The sequence below is a fragment of the Heterodontus francisci genome, chromosome 13 (genome assembly GCF_036365525.1).
Source record: "Heterodontus francisci isolate sHetFra1 chromosome 13, sHetFra1.hap1, whole genome shotgun sequence".
NCBI classification, from domain to species: domain Eukaryota; kingdom Metazoa; phylum Chordata; class Chondrichthyes; order Heterodontiformes; family Heterodontidae; genus Heterodontus; species Heterodontus francisci.
In genome coordinates this window covers 9,906,450-9,921,426 of record NC_090383.1, presented here as the reverse complement: position 1 = coordinate 9,921,426, position 14,977 = coordinate 9,906,450, and the positions used below count along the sequence as shown (strand labels likewise).

Sequence of the window (14,977 nt, the reverse complement as noted above, 5' to 3'; positions counted from 1 at the left end):
AAAAGACATTGTGTTACACAATGTAATGCTGCTTTTACAAAACAGCAGGTCTTCTAATTCACCATAAGCAATGCCATTGGAAATCAATATTGTGGAAGGAAAAATAATATAACCATTGTTTATTAACTTTAAATGGAAGATGACACTATCTTTGTTACCTGTCAAATTATGTATTGCAGACTCTCTCTTCCCCTTTCAACTATCCACTCTAACCAATCCACTCTCAGGAGGTATGTCGCTCAGTAAAATCTTTTAAGGAGGCTGCGTCCCTCCAGTTGAACAGTTTTTTAAAAAAATCTTGCTGTCTGGTACGGGTTTCCCGATCCTCAGGAATCCCAGCAGATAAAAAGAGGTGAGAAGGATTGGACCCATGAGGTAAGTGCATTTGCAGCAATACTTGTGGGCCAAGAGGAGCTGCAATGTTTTCACCAGCTCCAGAAGCAAATTTCTTTCCGGACACTTCGCTCTCCTACACTCCCACTCTGCTATCTCTGACTCCCCCAGGAACTCTGACATCTCTACCCCGATTGCTGACTCTTCTCCCCCAACTCGGATCTCCTACTCACCCATCCCAGTCTCCAACCTCATTGTTCTGCAGACATCAAGGAAACCCTTGCTTCTGGGTTTCCCATTTGGAAGTCCTCCCTCCGCTCTCTTCACAGCCCTAATTAAATATCCGGGCCAAAATATCTGGTTGCTCCTGTGACAGGAATGCAGGTTAGCCCAAAACCGACCCTTTCACCAAGTTACAAATATCTTCATAGGGCAGAATATTTGGCCAAGTTTCACTGACAGTAATTAATGGCAATCACAGTTGTAGTTTGACTCTACCTGTATGTTTCTACAATTGTTCTGACAGAACAGCATCAATTGTTCAGGTTTTTTAGTGCTGAAACAGTTGAAAATTTTCAAGACTGTGATCAGTAGACTTTTATTAGGTAAAGAGATGAAGATATATAGATTGAATGTGGGTAAATAAAGTTCGGGTACTGATGAGCCATGAACTAATTGAATGGCGAGACAGGCTCTAGGGGCTGAATGGCCTCCTCCTGTTCCATGTGTTATGATTCCTGTGGAGACCACCAACAAATCAAAAAAAAATTGAATCCACTGACTGACCCAAATTTAGGAAACAAAAAACCAAACTGACAAGTTTTCACTTTTATAAATTTGACTTTAACACTCAAACCAAAGCCAGCATAAATTAGACATGAACTAACAGTTAACTCATGGTCGATGTATATCTTAAAGGTAACATGTTAACATACAGTCAGATACAACAAATGTAGTCCTTATAATTCCATTGGCAGTTCTATCAGCAAGATAGCTTTCAACAGTCCAAAAGTCCTTCTAGTCCTTGATTTTTCTTTCTCCAAGTAGACCTCCAGATCACATCTCCCCAAGATGCAAGCATGGTTTCCACTTGATGGCCATTTCTCTGCAATCCGAACCTCGCTGATATCGTCTCGAGCTAAACTGCACACCCTTCTGGAATTTCCATAGATTTTCTCACAACAGCACGGTGGTGTTGCTTCATGGATAACTCCTTCAGTCGCCAAAGACAGTGGTAGCAACTTGTATCTTCCAAAGCTCAGCTACCAGAAAACAGGTTCCAATTCAAAGAGCTTGTCCTTTTAAAACCAACAGCTGTCAGTTTTTATTTCCAGTTCAGCAGCCCTGGTAGACTCTTGTAAAAAAAAATCAATACCACCCAGATGTGCAACTGGCTCCAACACTCTGTAGAGTTTTCTTGACAAACTGAAATTAAAACCTACAGTCACATGTCCTTTTTTTTTTAAACTGCTTGTTTGCTTTCTCTTAGTCACAGGACTGTTTGTTTTTCTAACCTGGGTTTAACTCCATAGAACTTGGAAACTCTCCCCAACCTCAAGTCAGGGACCGTCTCAAAAACGCAAACACAACGGCTCAGTGGTTAGCACCGCAGCCTCACAGTTCCAGTGACCCGGGTTCTGGGTACTGCCTGTGCGGAGTTTCCAAGTTCTCCCTGTGACCGCGTGGGTTTCCACTGGGTGCTCCGGTTTCCCCCCTCAGCCAAAGACTTGCAGATGGATAGGTAAATTGCCCGTAGTATAGGTAGGTGGTAGGAGAATGGTGGGGATGTGGTAGGGAATATGGGATTAATGTAGGATTAGTATAAATGGGTGGTTGTTGGTTGGCACAGACTCGGTGGGCCGAAGGGCCTGTTTCAGTGCTGTATCTTTGTATGGCAGCAGGTCAAACATGGGCAAGGAAACCTACTGTCCTCTCTCAGCTGATGAATCAGTGCTCCTCCGTATTGAATACCACTTGGAAGAAGCAGTGTGGGTAGCAAGGGCACAGAATGCACTCTGGGTAGCGGACTTCAATGTCCATCACCAAGAGTGGCTCATAGCACCACTGCTGACTGAGTCCTAAAGGACATAACTGCTAGACTGAGCCTACATCAGATGGTGAGACACCAAACAAGGGAAAAGCTTACTTGACTGCACCCTGACCAGTCCACCTGTTGCAGATAGATCTGTCCATGACAGTGTTGGTAGGAGTGAGCACCGCACAGTGCTAAATGGGATAAATTCAGAACCGATCTAGCAGCTCAAAACTGGGCATCCATAAGGCACTGTGTTCCATCAGCAGCAGCAGCAGAATTGTATTCAACCACAAACTGTAACCTCATGGCCCGCATATTCCTCACTCTACCATTACTATCAAGCCAGGGGATCAACCCTGTTGCAATGAGGAGTGCAGCCAGGCATGCCAGAAACAGCAACAGGCATACCTCAAAATGAGGTGCCAACCTGATGAAGCCACAACAGAGGAGTGCATGCACGCTAAACAGCGGAAGCAGTATGTGGTGGTTGAGTGATTGCTTATCTCTGCCTAACAGGTCAGATCAAAGCTCTGCAGTCCTGCCACATGTAGTTGTGAATGGTGGTGGACAATTAGACAACTAACCGGAGGAAGAGGCTCCACAAACATCCCATCCTCGATGGGGGAGCCCAGCACATCCGTGCAAAAGACAAGGCTGGAGAATTTGTGAGTGGATGATTCATCCCAGCCTTCACCCAAGGTCCCCAGCATTACAGTTGCCAGTTTTCAGCCAATTCAATTCACTCCACTTGATATCAAGAACTGCCTGAGGGCACTGGATACAGCATAGGCGATGGGCCCTGACTACATCCCGGCAGTAGTACTGAAGATCGTGCTCCAGAACAAGTGGCACCCCTGGCCAAGCTGTTCCAGTGCAGCTACAACACTGGAATCTATCCAATAATGTGGAAAATTTCCCAGGTATGTCCTGTTCACAAAAAGCAGGACAAATCCAAACTGACCAATTACCGCCCCATCAGTCAACTCACGATCATTAGCAAAATGATGGATAGTGTCTTTTACAGTGCTGTCAAGCAGCACTTACTCAGCAATAACCTGCTCAGTTTGGGTTTGGCCAGGGTCACTCAGCTCCAGACCTCTTTACAGTATGGTCCAAACATGGACAAAAGAGCTGAATTGAAGAGGTGAGGAGACAGTTACTGCCCCTGACATCAAGGCAACGTTTGACTGTGTGGCATCAAGGAGCCCTGGCAAAATTAAAGTCAGTGAGAATCAGGTGGAAACTCTCCACTGGTTGAAGTCATACCTAGCACAAAGGAAGATGGTTGTGATTGTTGGATGCCAATCATCAGTCCCAGGACATTGCTGCAGCAATTCCTCATGGTCGTGTGCTAGGCACAACTATCTTCAAATGCTTCATCAATAACCTTCCCTCCATTAAAAGGTCAGAAGTGGGGATGTTCACTGCACAGTGTGCAGCACCATTCGCAACTCCTCCAATATTGTAACAGTCTGAGTCTGCATGCCTCAAGACCTGGACAAATTTATTAGTTTTTTGAGAAAGTAACTAATGGGGTAGATAAAGGCCAACCAGTATACCTGGATTTCCAAAAGGCTTTCGATAAGATGCCAGACAGAAAGTTAATAGACAAGGTAAGGGCTCATGGATTTGAGGGTAATATATTAGCATGGATAGAGGATTGGTTGACGGCCAGGAAGCAAAGACTGGGCATAAACAGGGCATTTTCAAGTTGGCAGGCAGTAAATAGTGGAGTGCCGCATGATCAGTGTTTGGGCCTCAGCTATTTACACTATATTAATGACTTGGATGAAGAGACGGAGAGTAATGTATAAGTTTGCTGATTATGCAAAGCTAGGTGGAAAGGTATGATATGGGGAAGACAGAGGCTGCAAAGAAATATAGGCAGGTTAAGTGAGTGGGCGATAAGATGGCAGATGTAGGGACATCTGAAGTTATTCACTTTGGTCGAAAGAATAGAAAAGCAGAATATTTTTTGAAAGGTGTGAAACTTGTATATATTGCTGTTCAAAGAGAGCTGAGTGTGCTCGCACAAGGAACACAAAAAATTAGCATGCAGGTACAGCAAAGCAATTGAGAAGGCAAATGGCTTGCTGGCCTTTATCACAAGGGGATTGGACTACAAGAATAAAGAAGTCTTGCTGCAATTGTACAGGGTTTTGGTGAGACCACATCTGGAGTACTGTGTGCCGTTTTGGTATATATATACTCACAGTGGAGGCGGTACAGCGAAGGTTCACTAAATTGGTCCCTGGGATTAGGGGATTCTCCTGTGATGAGAGGCTGAGTAAATTGAGATTATATTCTCTGGAGTTTAGAGGAATGAGAGGCGATCTCATTGGGGCCTTGCCAGGGGCAATTGGTCGAGCCCCGGTGAGGCAAGGGTGGTCGATTGGGGGGACGGGGGGCATGTTGGGCACAGGGTGCCTGATCAGGAGGACCCCCCCACCAAAGCCGTCGGAAAGCTGCCAACTGTTAATCCCCGTGGCGGTGGGTGGAGGCCTGTAAGTGGCCGTTAATGGCCACTTAAGGGTCTTGATTGGCCTGGGGTGGGCGGGCCTTTTTTTGCCGCTGCCACTCTGCGCAAAGTGGGGGCGGGAGCGCGTCGTGAAGGGCCCCTGAGCGTCCTGCTCCATTTTATGCCTCCCCTGCACCACCATCCCGCTCTTTGATGGGTGGGAGGAGGGGGCGGCAGTAAAATTCCGGCCATGGTCTGCCCTTCAGGTGAATGTAAAAGATCCCATGGCACTATTTCAAAGAAGAGCAGGGGAGGTCTCCCAGTTGCTCTGGCCAATCTTTATCCCTCAATCAATATAACTAATAACTAAAATCAAATTATCTGGTCGTCGTCATACCTGCTGGGTGCAAATTGGCTGTGGTGTTTCCGACATTACAACAGTAATGTCGGAAACTACTTTTGGACTACACCTCAAAAGTACTTCATTGGCTGTAAAATCCTTTTAGACATCCTGCGGTTGTGAAAGGCGCTGGATAAATGCAACTTTTTTCTTTTTTGTCGGAAGAAGAGAACAAACACATGAAGAAAGAGGTCATAAAAACGGCAACAAGAAATAAAACTGGAAAATAAAAAAAATCACAACTTCAATTCTCATGAACTTATCTTGGGTTAAGCCATTTACTCATTTCCATGCATTATATTTAAATGAAATTATGCTTTTTTGATGAGACTGGTTAAAAGGTTTGGCGTAAGATTGTGCTCGATGCAAAAATGATCTGAGCCACATTTTCTGGTCCCCTAGTGCCTTTTCCACTCGTGCTACTGACCTTTGTGACTGGAAAAGATAACTTCATATCCTGTTCCGTTGGATTCATATTGGTTGAAAACTAGTCCCAAAGAATGTTTGTTCAACTGATTAGTACCTGACCTGTCATTCGTGAGCAAGGTGAACTTTTGTCTTTTTATTTAGAGTGACGTAATACTCATTGCCTCTGTCCCTAGATTTCAAAATGGTGCTGTTAGCGCATGTTAAATACAGGTGAGGAAGGCTAATCAGCCCTTCGGTCTAGAAAGACCTCACAGTCCTTTCACCATTGCATCTATGGCATTGGAAACGTAAATTCTTATTTTGCCTAATTTGTTGTTTAGTCCCTGAGCTGCTGTCTCAGATACAGCTACTATTGCATATTTAGTGTGGGTCACGTTAAACACAAGAAATTGAAGTATGAGTACACCACAAGGCCCATGAGACTGCCCCGTCATTTGATATGATCATGGCTGATCTTGAGCTTCAGCTCAACTTTCCTGCCTGCTCCCTATATCCCTTGATTCCCTGAGAGATCAAAAATCTGTCTATCCCAGCCTTAAATGTATTCAACAATGGAGCATCCACTACTCTCTGGGGTAGAGAATTCCGAAGATTCACAACCCTTTGAGTGAAGAAATTTCTCCTCATCTCAGTCCTAAATGATCATCCCCTTATCCTGAGACTGTGTCCCCGTGTTTTAGATTCCCCAGCTAGCAGAAGCAGCATCTCAATATCTACCCTGACAAGCCCCTTCAGAATCTTGTAGTTTCAATGAGACCACCTCTCATTCTTAACTCCAGAGAATATAGGCCCAGTTTACTGAGCTTCTCATCATAGGACAACCCTTTGGTTCCTGGAATAAATCTAGTGAACTTTTGCTGTACAGCCTCCAGTGCAAGTATATTCATTCTTAAATGTGGAGACCAAAACTGCACACAGTTCCAGGTGTGATCTCACCAAAGCCCTGTACAATTTCAGTAAGATTTCATTATTCTTATACTCCAATCCCCTTGCAATAAAGGCCAACATGCCATTTGTCTTCCTGATTGCTTACTGTACCTGCATGCTAACTTGCTGTGTTCCTTATGCAAGCATACCCAAGTCTCTCTGAATATCAACATTTATAAGTTTGACACCATTTGCATTGAGCTTCTGAATCCAAGTCATTAGTGTAAATTGGAAACAAGCGTGAATCCCGTACTGATTGCTGGGAACCCCACCCTGATATAATTCTTCTCATAAATATCTGTTGTTCACAGCCTTCAGCCTCATCCATTTCCAGATCTTGCCCTGAATCCATATTGCTATTACCTTGAATAACGAGGTTCATGTTAACCTAACTCACCCAGTGAGAAGCTGACAGGATTGAGTAAACCTCCTATTTTATACCCGCCTCATTTTACTCCATCGAATGGGTGACTAATCCAGTCCCTTCAGCTTCCTGCTGGGGGGGGGGGGGTTAGGTTAAAATTGCCCTGGTCGTTTCTTATGTAGAACTTTGTCAATTGCTATTTGGAATGCAGGGCAGATTACAATTTACCAGTCAGATGGGATCTCATCACTCAACGTGGGAGGTCGCTTTTTCAGGAAAATCAAGAATGTTAGCCAGGCAGGATTGATGGCCAGAGGATTCCTTGGTTCTGCTTCCTCTCGTATACCGTAGCTTTGCCAAAAATGCAGCAGAAACCTCATTTACCCACGTAAATGGGGTTTCACCTGTACGTCCATGCTGAGTTACAGTGATAGCGGGAGCAGCTGGCATAGGTTGTCTGCTTATTATCATGCAGCTAATTGTTAAATTTATTCTAGATAATTGGTTTCGTTATTTTCATGAATTCAGAGGAATTTAGGTGCAGGAGGTACTAATTTCGGCCCATTATCTTTATGCCATTGCTAGCTTCACAACACGGCTGTATGTACTAGTTCCATTTTCCTATTCATTCCCTGGACACTTTACCATTTTTCTTTGTCTATCCAACTCCCTCTTAAATAACTGCAGCAATGTCTTCAATATTTTAATAATGCTTCAAGTCAAAATCTTTATAATTTCTACTAGTCCTAATCTTCAACTTGTATCTTCTTGTTATCGAGTCACTGAGCAGTGAAAATGAGTTAATTCTGTTTGTCTTCTCCACTCATTTCATAATGATGAACACTTCAATAATGTTTACACTTTGACTTGAAAAACTGCGAGAAGATTTTCATCGTAAATGTATCTTCTCATCCCAGGCATCAACCTAACTAATCTCTTACATTTTTCTGTGGCTCCAATATCCTTTCACTTATGGGGTGTCCAAAAAGACATGTAGGACTGCAACACCCAATGGCTTATACAGAATCTCATTATTCCTTGTTATTGTATTCAGCACCCTGTAAAATCACTCCGATCTATTTGTGACATCGTGCCAATTGAAAAGAGAATAGTAAGGCAATGCTGAGCTCAAGAATCATTCTCCATTTTGTTTTATTATCCAGAAAAATGTAGGGGACATCTGGTTAATTGTTTGGGCTGGTGATCATATATGCATTTTGGCTTGGATCCCATTAGAAAGTATTCATATTCAGAATTCACCAAAGCATTTGGTAGCTTGGAGCGAGAGAGAGAGAGACCATCTTGCTGCATTAAGAGATTGTCCTGGTACCGTCATTTACTTTCCACTTATAAATTTAATTCACCTGGGGTTTGTTTCTGTGCTGTACTTTTGGCTTAGTGCCCAGTGCCTTATTTACTAAGCCTAGTAGACAAAATTAAAATAGAGGTGAAGGTGGCATCAGAAATTGGATATCTCCATTGGCTCCAAACAAACTAAAATTAGTAGTGAGTACTTTTTATTGCTTGTAAGAAGCTTTTAAGACCAATTAAAGCTTGTTTGTTTGACTGCTGGTTCCACTGGTACATTCTGCTGAAGTGCATTAGTTGCTGTCTGCCCTTATCGGGCAATTTTAACTTAAAACTGCTGGGATCGGGCACATGGCTGATTTTACACAGCTCATTTGATTTTTTTTACTCTCGAAGTCAACAGAGACTGTGCTAAGCCATGCAGCTCTTCTATGCACTTCGGCACAGATGTGGCAGCAGAGATCCAGGCAGTATGGCTTCCTTGAAATGGCTAGTTTTCCAAAGGTTCAGAGCATCATTAATTGCATGTGTTTAGCCATTCAGGCTCCATTAGGTTAAGCCATGTCCAACAAAAATTGAAAATGATTTCACTCTCTCAATGTGCAGGGTAATGTGTGATGTCAACCTGGGCATCCTCCACATTAATTCAGGTGTTATGGGAGCTGCCATAATTCTTGTATACTCTGGCAATCCAACATTTGAGATCTGTTCCACAAAGATATCAGGCCAGATGCATGGCTTTTGGGGGCGTTTGGCTACCCTCCTTTACCATGGCGCATGATACTATTTTGCCACGGCAGTCAATATTGTGAGACCCATGTCAAAAGCAAAGTGCATTGTAAGCAATGTTTTGAAATCTTGAGCAATGACTTTGTTGTATGTTTCAGTGGCGTCTGTCGCAGAGAGGAGGTGGTGCTGACCTTGACAGCATTTTATTTGCATTCTGACACCTCCAAAAAAGCAAGAACAGAATTGCATTTATATAGAAACTTTCATATCCTCAGTATATCCTAAATTGGTTCACAGCCAGTGACTACATTTGAACTGTAGTCACTGTTGTCAACCAATTTGTGCACAGCAAAGTCTCTCAAAAAAATGAGACAAATAACCAGGTAATCTGTTTAGTGACATTGGTTGAGGGATAAGTGTTGGCCTGCACACCAAAAGAACTCTCCTGCTCTTTTTCAAGTGGTGCCACGAGATTGGATAATATCGAGACTCCCATTCAAACTTTGCTTCGAACATCGTCTATTCCAAGGAGGCAGAACAGAAGTCTCTATCTCTGTTGTCCCTAACATAACAGTGGCAGTTGGTGATATGAAATGCCACACAAATCCTGCTATTTGAAGGCAGCCCTAAATCCATCGCTCACAGTGTGCAGTATGACTGAGTGAAATGTACTCTAGCTAAGAAAGTGAGGTTTTCCTGTTCCTAGGACTATGGGAAGTTTCCATCAGCGTGTGACAGTGGGGGTGACTGTTGTGTGAATATTCCTGTCTCTTCACGCCAGCCTCAATTGGCACCAAGGTATCACTTTCAGCTGCTGGAATCGGACCAGGGGAATGATCAGCTGTGGTGTACCTGGTGCATTGTACTTGGGATCGCATTGATGTTGAACAGAGACCTTCATGCTTCTGAAGGATGAATTTGGCTACTGTTTTCTTAGACACCATTACAATGCTAACATTTAACTCCTTGTGGTTGACTATGACGCCCCCACAGGCTCAAGCATACTCTATCTTCTCAGGGCTTTCTTGCACTAATCGTCAATAACAGTTTCTGCCTATATTCTTTGACAACTAGCTGAATGATAGTCATGAGTATTGTGGCACACAGGTTACACTTCACATGGCTTTGGATAACTATCCTGAAGCTTCTCATAAGGATCGATTGTGATACTTACAATGATGAATAAAAACCTGAGCTGCCTTTCCAATGTTATCACCTTCTTCCATTTATGCACAAAATAATCAGCTTTGTATTCATGATATTTCCTTATCTGCCCATTTATGAAATGCTCAATGAAATGCCTTTGAAACTCATTGATGTTTTTGGGTTAGACGTGGCTGATTAGTGGACTGTAACTTTGGCAACAGAACTCTTCTAACCCTCTTGTCTAAAAAAAAAATTCTGTTGTCGTGTGCAGAGTATAGTTTCCATTGGAATCTCTTAACTTGGTTACTCATCATTGAGTTTGTGCCGCACTTCCCTTATTGTTCTGTCCACTTCTGACACAGTGTCGACGTACTAGGGCTGATACGCTATAGCTGGTGTCTCCTGCATTATGGAGAGCAGAGGCCTTCAAGATCTCAGAAGCATCCAGCAGACCCCAGTGTGGCTGACCGGCAGCTGCATTGCTGAGAGCAAGACATATTTGCGATGTCGTAAATATTGGAAGAGGGGCTTCTGTGCCCTCTTCTCTTTCTCTATCTACTCCCAACTATCATTCACTTTCCAGGAAAAGCTGTATGGGCTGCCAGCGGCCCTTTACTGAATGCTAACGCTCCAAATTCCAGACCTTGCCCCATTCTCCCTTTCCTTAATAGCTCTCCTGGCAGATGAAGCGCAATGAATTGGGAATGCCAAATAGATATGCCAATGAATTGACCTTACCTTGTACAATGCATGATATACTCATTTGAACACACTTGTATGGTTTGCTTGAATAAGACGAGAACCAGCAGTATTGCATAGGGACTGCATTACCGACCCCGTTGTAAAACCTTTCATGAGCAAAGTCATGGTAGCTCTGATTGTTTGTTCCTCCGACTGAAAATCTTGTGCTAGTGAGCCAGCACCTCATTCGATAGCACGGAGAGACGTACAGTCAGTGATTAGCATTTTAGTGCTATTTTCTCTGAATCCTCCACTTTACACAGCAGTTCCAGTGGCCCCGGCCCTCCCATGCTGATTGATTTCTTTGTTTCAGGCCATCAGAGAGCTCGGCCGGAATTAGGATCATGCTGGCGATTGCTAATTATTTGCTCAATTAGCAGCATTGCTGGCAGATACTCCAAAAGTAGAAGAATTTGTTCCAAATTACAAGATACATATTAAAAATCAGATTCCACAGCTTTAGAGTCAACATAATGTAGGTTGACATTTCAGTGCAGTGCTGAGGGAATGCGGCGCTGGGGAAGGAGGAGTGAAGAATAAGCATGAATAAAGCGATTGCATCTTAAGCAAGTAGTGCAAATTCATTGTAGGAGATGGGGCCATTTTTTTTATAACTAAAAATAAAGTGGTTGAAGAGGAAAGAGCAAAATTATTTGCATCTGAAGCAAGCTTTGCTAATGGTATGTGAATAAATGTTGTATTTAGTATTTGCTGCGGTGTTGCTTAATCGAGAACTTGGAGTATGGTTTCTAGATGTTTGCTGCAATAATGCTGCAGTCTTAACTCAACTCAGTAGTGGTCTGCCCATTACTGTAATACAGCAAATTTACTGACACAATATATATTGCTGGAATGATTAATGTAATATACTGAGAGATACAAGCCAATTCTAATAATGCTGATAGTATTTAACTGTCATTTTACAGATGTTCCTTAGGATGTTAACTTCATCCTTCCCTAAACCACCACCTTGTCAGTAATTTATATTTATGTGGGTCCCGATTTTGCAATCAGTGGCAGTGATGGCGTTCGACATGACTCTCGAAAGCAAACTAACCACAAAGATGTAGCGATCTCCGTGGTGTGGATTTACCCTTTCCTGACTTTAATTTGAACCTGGTGCTAAATCAAGGGGATCTCCAGGCGTCCAGCAACAGTGATGTCGTCATCAAGCTGGCTAAGCAGCCAATCGCATTGAAGAATTCTTTCAGACTGTAAACCAGGAAGGAAAATGCACTAATTATCATTTACTTTATTAGAGTGAAATAAAGATTGGGGTATACATATTAGAAGCTGAAATACTATAAACTTCAAAAATATATATTTTATAAAGTCCATGGAATTTTTATCAAAATGTAAAAAATTGACACTACACAAATATATAATTAGGTTTCCAGGGCCAGAGAGGTCTTTCAGCTGCAGTTATGACTTAGTATGCCATTTAAAAGCATGAATAGGATGGGAATAAAGGGATACGGTCCCCGGAAGTGCAGAAGGTTTTAGTTTAGGCAGGCATCAAGATCGGCAGAGGCTTGGAGGGCCGAATGGCCTGTTCCTGTGCTGTACTGTTCTTCTTTAAAAACTCAGTTACACATCATTAACAAAGCAAGATTTTGCATGAGTTTTTAATGTTGGTATTTGAGCATAACAGAGGAAGTTCTGGGTGATTTTTAATTGGTTGCTGTCTGCAGGTACATCAATAGCACACCCTGTGATGCATCAGAGAATCGCTGATAGCAACCTTTGGATTTCTGCGTTTTAATTATGTATAGGCGGACTCCAGATGTTGCTGCCGGTTTGAGTGGTAATGATGCAAATGCTGACAATTTTATTGTCATTACTACCACAAAATCTGGGTCAACTGCATTATGTGCTGTAAATTCTGTGCAATTCTATAGTGGATTTGCAATATTTGTTTAACATACAGTTGTCTTGTTTAGTTAAAGTAGTCATTACTGGGTTCCAGTTTTGATTATTAAATGTTACTGCATTCTGCCTGCCTTATAATAATTGTTATTATGGATAGCGTAAAGTTTATTTGCATTTATTAATGCTGCAGACTGCCTCATTCTACTCTGATATTAATGATTGTTGCAGTTAGACCGGGCAGTGACTGTGACCTGGGGGTGAATCTACATCAGCCTGGGGTTGGCAAGTCGGGAGGAGTATATAGGGCTACAAGTTGGGAAAGAAGCAAGTTTGCTTCTGAAATAAAGTTGGGAATTTTTTGTGCTAATTAGAAATGGATACCTGGCTTGAGCAGAAAAGAATGATGGCTTATTCAGTGCAGTCACAAGCCCAATTCCAAACAGTCTTTGTTAAAATTATTACTCAACGTTCCAAAAAAAAAACATTCAGCAGGCTAAACCCTGCCAGTGAGTTGATTCGACTGGATTGTAGGCTGACTTTATTTCGGTTGTGAGCATTTGAGAAATGAAGTTGTACTGCACAGATTCCCCAGTTGGATTAGCTTGTTTGGTTATTACATCTGCAAATGATCGTATTTTTCCAAGCATAAAAAAGTTACAGCTTTCTAATTATCCCAAACTGCAAACTGAAGTGAAATATGTTCACAGCAAGGGACAGATCAAGAAAGCCCTTGTAGGCACTGCCAGCACTGAGAATCTTGTAGCACCCCTGCCAAAAGCCCAAAGATAGAGGCAGGTTTGTACAGGATAAAATGAACAATGTTGGCTCATAGCTAACTGGATTGACTTCTTGGAGAATTTTTCAACATGTGTATTCAGTTATAAATTTAATCTTCAGGTGAATTATTAAGTGACTCAAAAAAGCTGAAATTGGAGCATAATGCTTTTAGTGATTTTTAAATAGTTGGTTTTATAACACTAATTCATGTATGGTAGCTTTCAAAAATATTGTGTAATTTGATTAAGCTTTGAGCTTGACTGCCCATAGCTAATTATAATAGCTTTTGCTATCTTCCAACTGGATAAAGTTGAATTTGTCCGTTTCAGGTTTAGCCGCTGTTTGAGCTTGTCAGTGTGGGTAAACAATGGTATTGGCAACAATCGTTATCTTAAAAGAAAGCAATAAAAAAATTTGCATTTATATAGCATCTTGTACATCCTCAGGAGGTTCTACAACACTTCACAGCCATAGAAGTACTTTTGAAGTCACTTGTAGTAACTGTTGTATTAAAATAAATTTATTGCTCGAGTGCCCCATGTTGCTTTGGAGGTGTGACACCATAGAGACTTTGACACTGTGAATGATTGCTAGATGCAAAACTTCTAATTATATACATGCTTTTTTTTCAAGAAAGATCCTTATACAGTAGATTGTCAGCGAATCTTTTTAATTGAATTTTACTCTCTTACAGAAGAAAGCGACCGATGACGCATTTGATGAACTAGATCGCATTCATCCAGGCATAGTCATTGTTTGGTAAGCATCTTTTTAAAAATAGATCATCATAAGAGATCGCAGTTGCTAAGCAGTACTGAAATGCAGAATTCCTTTTGTTTTTGAACATGCCCTAACTTACTAGATATTGCTCCCTCTAACACTGTTATCACTGTACACTGCCCTCTGTAACACTGCTATTACTGTACACTGCTGTCTGTAGCACTCTATTGCAGAGTGTAAAGGGGCATGGTTAGACAGCATATGTGCTTTAGACATTCAGTAGCTTCAGTGTCAGCATTGCAGAGTCTGGAAAATTTCCCTTTTAGACCAGCTTGCAATGAGCATCCATTCAGAAGATATGCAGCACCCTCAGCAGCACTGCAGCTACACGGTGTGCTGCTTCTGAGCCACCAGGCGTAGTTTTGTACGTGTCACAGTTTCAGCTGGCAGTCCAGCTGGAGAAGAGCACCGATGGTGAGTTACTTACTTATTTTGGTGGGGCTGGGTGGAGCCTCTTGAGTCTCTTTGAGAATTCTGCTGTGCAGCTGCCTGGAATGAAGGTTGCCCATGCAATGAGTGTTGGACATTGCGACGCTACACTTTGAGATTGGAGGTTCTTCAAAGGGAAGCTAGGATATTTCAGGTAGGTTTGTGGAGTGGGGCGGAGCGATGTGCTGTGTCAAATTCAAAATCTTTAGTGCAGCAGGCTTGTATTATGAGGGCTTTTGATTGCCATCAGCA

The 14,977-nt window shown here is 42.3% G+C and overlaps 1 protein-coding gene across 7 annotated transcripts in view; it reads left to right on the top strand.

The window, feature by feature from the left end:
• The window catches only part of plcb4a (phospholipase C, beta 4a), a 466,151-nt gene that overhangs the window by 110,299 nt on the left and 340,875 nt on the right, over positions 1-14,977 (top strand). For 6 of the 7 annotated variants that reach the window (XM_068044344.1, XM_068044346.1, XM_068044345.1 and 3 more), the window contains one exon: positions 14,211-14,275. The gene's annotated coding sequence lies outside the window, so the exon portion shown is untranslated. The remainder of the gene's footprint in view (positions 1-14,210; positions 14,276-14,977) is intronic. The other variant, XM_068044348.1, reaches the window with a different exon arrangement.